An 8,270-nucleotide genomic window follows, 5' to 3' on the forward strand; every position below is an offset into this window, starting at 1 on the left:
AAAAAAAATACTACTAATAATAATAATAATAGTAGTAAAAATATTATTATTAAAAATCCTAATAACAATAATGGTAATAATAATAATAATTCACAGAAAAGCGTACCAGCTAATCAATAGAAAACGGTTGGAAAAAGCAGAAAGCCCAAGCCAGGGCCAGCGCCAGGTGAACCCTTGGTCAATAAGGGCGAGGCGACCAGCCGCAAAAAAAAGAAGAGGGTGAGAAAAAAGAAGAGTCTCGCCAAACTAATCATTAAGCCAGCTGAAGGCAAAATCTATGCAGAGGTCCTGGGAACGATACGTGGTAAACTCCAACCTGTTCGGAAAACCCGCGATGGCGGCGTGCTCATCGAAATGGAGCGCTGTGGCGACCACTCAGCATTTAAAGAAAATGTGTGCACTGCCATTGGCCAGCTTGGAGACGCCCGTATTCTCACTAGACGTTTACGTCTAGAAGTTCTGGGCATGGACTGCCTAACCACGGCCCCAGAAGTGGAGAACGCTATACGCGGGGAGTTAGGAGACAAGATGAATGGCCAACTTCGCGTCTCTCTCCTCGCTGTAAACTCGCGAGAACAAAGAATGGCTGTGGTGGAAATCGACGAACTGCCAGGCCGGACTCTTATTGAAAAGGGGAAGCTGCGAGTAGGTTGTATTATCTGCCGCGTCCGAGAGCGCGCGGATGCCCAAAGGTGTTTCCGCTGTCTGGGGTATGGCCACAAAAAGGCGGCATGCAAAGGCCCAGACAGAAGCAGTTCATGCTGGAAATTTGGTCAGCAGGGCCACATAGCCTCTGCATGTAAAGAAAGCCCAAGCTGCTACCTGTGCTCGGCAGGAGATAGACAGAAAAATGTCAATCACCTGCCCGGGTGGGGAGCGTGCAAGGCCTTCAGGGATGCCCTTGCTGAGGCTAAGACAAAGCTTGGGAGAATATGATTAAATTTATACAAGGCAATATGAACAGGAGTAGGGTAGCTGATGACCTGCTGGACCAATTGGTTCTTGAACAAAGAGCAGACGCTGTCATCATCAGTGAACCCTATAGAACAAAGGAAACCTGGCATGTTGACCAATCAGGATCGGCCGCGATATGGATTGCTAACCCCAACCATCGCGCAGAGAGCAGCGGGGTCGGACGCTGCTACGTCTGGGTTAAAATGGCGCAAATCACTCTGGTGAGCTGCTACCTGTCTCCAAACGACACAGTCCCTGTCTTCAGGGAAAAGCTCGAAGACCTTGAAGACGAATTGCGCGATATAGCCGGCCATATAATTGTTGCTGGAGATTTCAACGCAAGAGGCGTGGAATGGGGTATGCCCCAAACAAACACCAGGGGAAGACTGGTCCTTGAAATGGCAGCCCGCATTGGCCTGACCATCCTCAACACCGGAACGACCCCTACATATCGAAGGCCGGGTTTTGGATACTCTATCCCTGACATAACCCTGGTCTCAGAAAGCCTTCTTCGAAGGGCTGACGGATGGAGAGTGATGGAAGACCTGAGTGGCAGAGACCACAACTACACCACCTTCCAAGTCACTGACATAACGCGAGGGCAAACACGTAGTATCCCTCGCAGGAAACCAGGATGGAACCCGTCTAGGGTCGATGTTCGCAAGTTCGATACGTCACTCCTAGCAGATTCCCAAGGTATTTCACCCACAACGGGAGAGATCCACAACAGGGAGTCTTGTACTAAGCTGGTCGAAGAAACTATGCGCTGCATTCACCGGGCATGCAAAGCCTCAATACCACAGAGGAGAGCATGGTCAGGTAAAAAGCAGGTATACTGGTGGAATGACCGAATTGCTGAGCTGCGAAGGGCCTGCCATAGAATGCGGAGACTCGCAACGCGCGCTCGTGGTAGACCTGAGGCGCTGACCAGAGCAGCAGCTTACAAAAGCGCTAAGAAAGCACTTGGGGCCGAGATACAGAAGAGTAAACGGAACTGCTGGAAAGCGCTATGTGACGAAGTGGATCGCGATCCCTGGGGCCAGGGATACAAAATAGTGATGAAAAAGTTCCATACATCATCGCAAGCGATGGATGAGGCCCGAGTTAAGACTATAGTGGATGCGCTATTTCGCAAACACCCACCAAGAGCCGATACAGTGTTCGTCGAGGAGCAAGCCGAGGCACCACTGTTTTCGACAGACGAGCTGAAGCTAGCCCTGCGAAGCATGAAAGCCGGCAAGGCTCCAGGCCCAGATGGCATACCAGCGGAGGCAATCAGGTTAGCAGCGGAAACGAGCCCTGATCTTCTGCTTAACATGTACAACAGCTGCCTTAGGGCCCGGATCTTCCCAAGCCAATGGAAGAAGGCGAGACTGGTGCTTATACCCAAGGGCAAAGGGGACCCAAACTTTCCTTCATCCTTCCGGCCACTCTGCATGCTAGGCACAGCAGGCAAAATGATGGGGAGTCTGCTCAAAATACTCTTGACGTCAGCCATAGAAAGTGAGGGAGGCCTTTCACCCCGACAGCATGGCTTCAGGAAGGGACACTCAACTATAGGAGCAATTGGCGAAGTAGTCGAGGCGGTACATAAGGCCGAAGAAGCTTGCCACCAGGCGCGGCCAATAGTGCTGCTAGTCACACTGGACGTCAAGAACGCCTTCAACTCGGCAAGATGGGACGACATGCTGGAGGCCTTGGAACGGAACTTGCTAGATATGATCCGGGACTACCTTAGAGACCGTTGGCTTTTGTACGACACAACACAAGGTCAGAGAAAGAGACGTATAACCTCTGGAACGCCACGTATGACAGTCTGTTGCGCACGGAAATGCCGGAGAGCGCCTTCCTTGTCGCCTTCGCGGGCGACGTGGCCGCCGTCATAACAGCAAGAAATGTCCAGCTAGCACAGCTCAAGCTAAACCAGGTCATGCGCAACGTCAGTGGATGGATGAGCGATCACGGTCTGCAATTGGCTACAGCCAAAACGGAGATCGTACTCCTCACCAGGAAACGGATCCCAACAATTATAAATATGATGGTCGGACCTCAACTCGTGACGACTTCTAGGTCTACAAAATACCTAGGGGTGAAGCTTGACAGCAAACTCACATTCTGGGAACACATCCATGGAGTATGTGAAACAGCTGCGCAGAGCACGGCGGCTCTAAGCCGGCTGATGGCGAACGTGGGCGGCGCGAAGCCATGCCGCAGGAAGCTTCTGATGACAGCGGTCCAATCGGTGCTCCTGTACGGGGCAGAAATATGGGCTGACGCATTGAAAGTCAAAAAATACCGGATTCAAATGTCTTCGGTCCAGCGCAGAGGGGCACTACGCATTGCTTCTGCATACCGTACAGTGTTCGCGGACGCGGTTCTAGTTATTTCTAGCGTCATGCCAATTGGGCTACTTGCTTACGAGCGAAAAGAGATTTACAATCTCAGTGCCGAGATAGGTCGAGCAGCTGCCGCGGCAAGGGCGCGCGAGCAACTGATCCAGCAGTGGCAACAAAACTGGAACGCGAGCACAAAAGGTCGATGGACACACTCCCTGATAGCCGACCTTCAAACATGGCTGAACAGACCACATGGGGAAGTCGATTTCTACCTGACGCAATTCCTCACCGGTCATGGTTACTTCCGAGAATATCTTCATAGAATGGGAAGGGTGGACTCACCGTTCTGTCACTACTGTGGAAACGTCGAAGATAACGTGTACCACACATTCTTCAGCTGCGAACAATTCTTGATTTCGTGCAGAATGTTGGAAGAAAGACACGGAGACATAACTCCGAACAACATAGTTGGGGTAATGATCTCCAGCGCAAAAAAGTGGGAAGCAGTTGCGAGATACGTGAAATTCGTACTCCGCTGCAAACGAGAGGACGGTTGTCTACTGAGGACACCCGAATGAAACGCCCCTACAAAAGAGCAGCCCCAAGGCTCTAACAGCGCGCTCCTGCATCTGAAGACATGCAGAATTACGGTGCCAGATGCGGGATTCTTGCGCGGGCGGTGGGAGTTTGGGTTTTAGTGGGTAGTCCAACACGCCTCGGTGGGAGTCCCACACTCGGGAAAGGTAGTATAGAGACTAGCGCCCCCGGCCAGTGCATAACGCATTTCCCCCTCCTACGAAAAAAAACATAAAAAAATAGGAAAAAAAAAAAAAAAAAAACGTATCGACTCGTATAAATTACTTTGAATTTTAAGAAATTACAACTAATTTAGATTTTTATGGAGGGGTAGGATGTAGTGTGCCTGACCTACATCAAACACTTGTGGCTCATATTGCTGAGTCGACGTATTTGTTGTGACGATCGAGTGTGGATTGATGACACATGCAGAACACTCGTAATGACTTGCACTGTGGCTTAACGTTTAGCGCTACATGAGGCACACTTAACGCTTGCTATTACAAACGCAAGATCGGGTGACGAGTGATATGGGTCAGCGCATACAACATTAGTGCCCAAAGTAAATAAAGAATGAACGTAAATAAGGGAAAATAGCTTAGGGAGTAACCAAGCAATGCGATCATAGTAAATAAGTAATTTTATAACTAAACTATTGTAATAGATTGTAAGCATGTTGTAGTATATATATCGGCGATGAGCCAAGGAATAAACATTCTTTCACTCAACTCCAATTGACGTATTTGAATCATAAACAGGTGTTATACTATACGCTTGAGCAAAGCAGCCGGAGGGCTCAGAATAATACTCAAACCATTAAAAAATTATAACCAAACATTACACTAGCCCGCGAAATGGCCTCGCTTGCCCATATGGGCAAAAAAGCCACTACGGGCAAATGTGGCCATGTCTGTTCTAGAGTGTATGAATCAGCACTTTCCAGCAGGATCTTGCAAAATTTTAAATTGATATCGGGAATGAGAATCGCTGTAATAACTGCATCCCAAGAGACAGCGAAAGCTAAATATTTTTCAAGCCTTTGCAATAGCTTTGATTGCATTTTAGTATTAATTTCCGTAAGAAATTTAAAGTTTTCGGAAGCTAAACATCGTATTTTTATTTTGATGGACATAAACACCCCTATTGCGAGTGTCGACTGGCAGTATAATAGATCTCAGTCGATTGAGTCGATTATAATTAATTTTTGTATTGCGAAACTTGATCGACAAAAATTTGCTCCATTGTGAATGATTAACTGAATTGACAGCTGTTTGGGTCCTTGTTTACATTTGTACGCAATTTCATTTACTTTTGAATCTTCTTCTTATTTGGCGTTGTAACCGCCTAAGCGATTTTGGCCGAGTTCAACAAAGCACTCCAGTCGTTTCTCTTCTGTGCCAACTGACGCCAATTGGAAATGTCAAGCGAAGCCAAGTCCTTCTCCACCTGGTATTTCCATCGCAGTGGGGGCCTCCGTCTTCCTCTGCTACCACCAGCGGGTTCCGAGTTGAATAGATAGATAGATTAAGTAGAGGTATGCACTGCGACCAAAGGATCTATTGTGCCCTTGACTGTTTAGAGTACCTCATCTAATCCCAGGGAACCCGGAAATTTAAGGAGATCTCCGGGGGTTAGCGATTGTATGACTTCCTCACTTGGCCAGAGTTGGCCTAGGTGTCTCTCCCGTCTTCTCGCAACTGCCTCGCATTCGCGAAGCAGATGCAGGGGGGTCTCCTCAGTCACATCGCAGAACCGACATAGGTCGTTTGACCAGATCCCCAACCTGTGCAGTGACCCGTCAGAAAGCCTGTCAATATCCTTACCCTCTCTTTGGGGAGGTTTATTATTGCTTTATATCTTGTAGGGTTGTAACCTCCCAGTAGGCTTTTAGACTGGCGTGGGCCTACCGTGTTACGCCAGTGCTGATTCCTTACTGTGTTCCTCTCCTTTCTGATCTTTTCCTTGATTGTACTAGGTCCAATCGCTATGAAGGGCTCAAGCCCTATAGGCGACGAGGCGGCTGCCTTCCCAGCTAGTCGGTCCGCTTCCTCATTGCCAACAACTCCTACGTGACCTGGCACCCAAGTTAATTGGATGTCGTTGTACTCCGCCAGGGCGTTGAGCTTATCAATACACTCAAGAACCAGAGAGGATTTGACCTCAAATGATAAGAGGGCCTTGAGTGCTGCCTGGCTGTCGCTCGTGATCAAAATACTTTCATTACGATAGTTCCTACGCAGGTTAATCTCTGCACGCAGACTTATGGCATAGACTTCCGCTTGAAAGATGCTTGGGTATACGCCCATGGGTACCGAAAGCTGTAGCCTTGGCCCGTGAACGCCTGCCCCAATACCGTCGGGAGTTTTAGAGCCGTCTATATACCATTGCATTGAGCTCGCTTGTATCTTCCTCTCCATAAAAGAGGTGCCCCAAGTCGACTTGGTGCAAAGCGCTATTTTGAATTTCCTGTGAAAGTTAACTAGTTTGGGCCTGTCGTCTCTGGGGAGCAGAGCTAACGGATGGGAGCCTAGCTTATCTCTGTTCCTCGATGGTAGGATTTTTCCTCTACCAAAGCTATCTCTTGCGAAGTTCAATAGAGTTCGCTTTGCTGCCTGTTCTTTGGTAAGGTGCAGTGGCTCGAGCTCGAGAATCACCTCTAGCGCCGCCGTCGGGCATGTGCGCATTGCCCCCGTGATGCATACACACGCCAGACGTTGAAGCTTAGTGAGGGATTGTCTCACCGTTGCAAGGGTGGTTCTCTAGACCCACGCCACTGCCCCATAAGTAACTATTGGTCTAACTATCATGGTATACATCCATCTCAGGATCTTGGGACTACATCCCCAAGACTTCCCGGCCAGACGTTTGCATACCATTAGCGCCCTCCACAGAAGTCTGGAATCTAGTATTAATCCTAGGTACTTGACTTCGGTGCCGACGTTGACGGTGACCCCATTCAAAGTGATGTTCCTCATACCTGGGAGTGTTCTTCTTCTAGAAAAGGGGACGATAACGGTTTTGGAGGGGTTGATGCTCAGGCCCATACTCAAGCACCAGCCTCTTGCAAGGTTTAGTCCCCTTTGAACTATATCGCATAGAGTGCTCACGAACTTCCCTCTGGCAATAATTACAATGTCATCTGCATAGCCTTGACAGCGGATGCCATTGTCAGTGAAAGTCCGTAGAAGTTCGTCCACAACTAAGCTCCACAGAAGAGGGGATAAAACTCCTCCCTGTGGGCAACCTCTTGTAGTTTGTAGCTGTAACACACCGTCCCCGATTGTCGGTTTCAGCTATCCTTGTGTTGAGTAACCTGACTATCCACCTGCGGATGGTTTCCTGCACATTACGTTTTTCAAGCGGCCGGTCTACACTACCTTGATAGGTGTTGTCAAACGCCCCCACAATGTCGATGAAGGCACAGAGTACTGTCTCCCCACACTCAAGAGCACCTTGTATTTCCGTGGACAGGGCGTATAGTGCAGTGTCCGTGGACCTGCCCACTCTGTAGGCATGTTGGTCGCCACATTAAGGTAGTCTGCACACGAGGCGTATGGCTTTAGACGCGTATTAGATGCTACATACGAAAGTTGTACGCTTTGATGCCGAACACATGTATTTAATTGGAGAGCTGCACACGAGTCGTCAGCTCCACGAATTCGTCAAAACGAGCTAGCTGCAAATCGCTTGGCGTACAGCAGTGTTGGTAGCTAGGCGTACGTACGCTTAGAAAAGAAGAAGAAGTTTGTTTAGAATTTTGCAAGCATTTTATGAAAACGTTGTAAAAATGACGGACGAAACGATAAAATTCGTGCAATTAATAGAAAAATATCCCCTCATTTATAATAACACGCTGAAGGAATACTCTTGAAAGGATTTAACGGAAAAAGCTTGGTCAGTGATTGCTGAAGTGATGAAATGGTCAGGTATGTACATATGCATAGAAAAGTGGTTGAAATATACAATATTTATCGGCGCTTACATTTAAGCACTGAAACAAAAGAAAAATATGTTTACCATTTGAACTTCTAATTTGATCCACAAACCACGACGAGACTATAAACAATTTTATTTTAATTTATTTTTAGGGGCAGAATGTAAGGAGAAATGGAAGAATATACGGAATGGATTTGTCCGAAGTTTAAAACCGTCTCCCAGTGGTTCTTCGGAAAAAGCTAAGAAGCCCTACTATTTGCACGACATATTGGAGTTTGTTTTGCCGTATGTTCGACCAGTCCAGCATTTGGAACACACCGCAAACTTCGAAATAAAGGAATCTGATGTGCACCACTACGAGGAAGTAGAAACAACTGAAGATGTTGACCACGACGATATTAATGTAGTGGCTGAAAAACGAAATCATGCCCTTGCCACTTCTTTATGCGTGGAAAACAACAAAAAAAA

The sequence above is a fragment of the Rhagoletis pomonella genome, unplaced genomic scaffold, assembly GCF_013731165.1.
Source record: "Rhagoletis pomonella isolate Grant_MI unplaced genomic scaffold, Rhpom_1.0 Rhpom_scaffold_00003, whole genome shotgun sequence".
Classification (NCBI taxonomy): Eukaryota; Metazoa; Arthropoda; class Insecta; order Diptera; family Tephritidae; genus Rhagoletis; species Rhagoletis pomonella.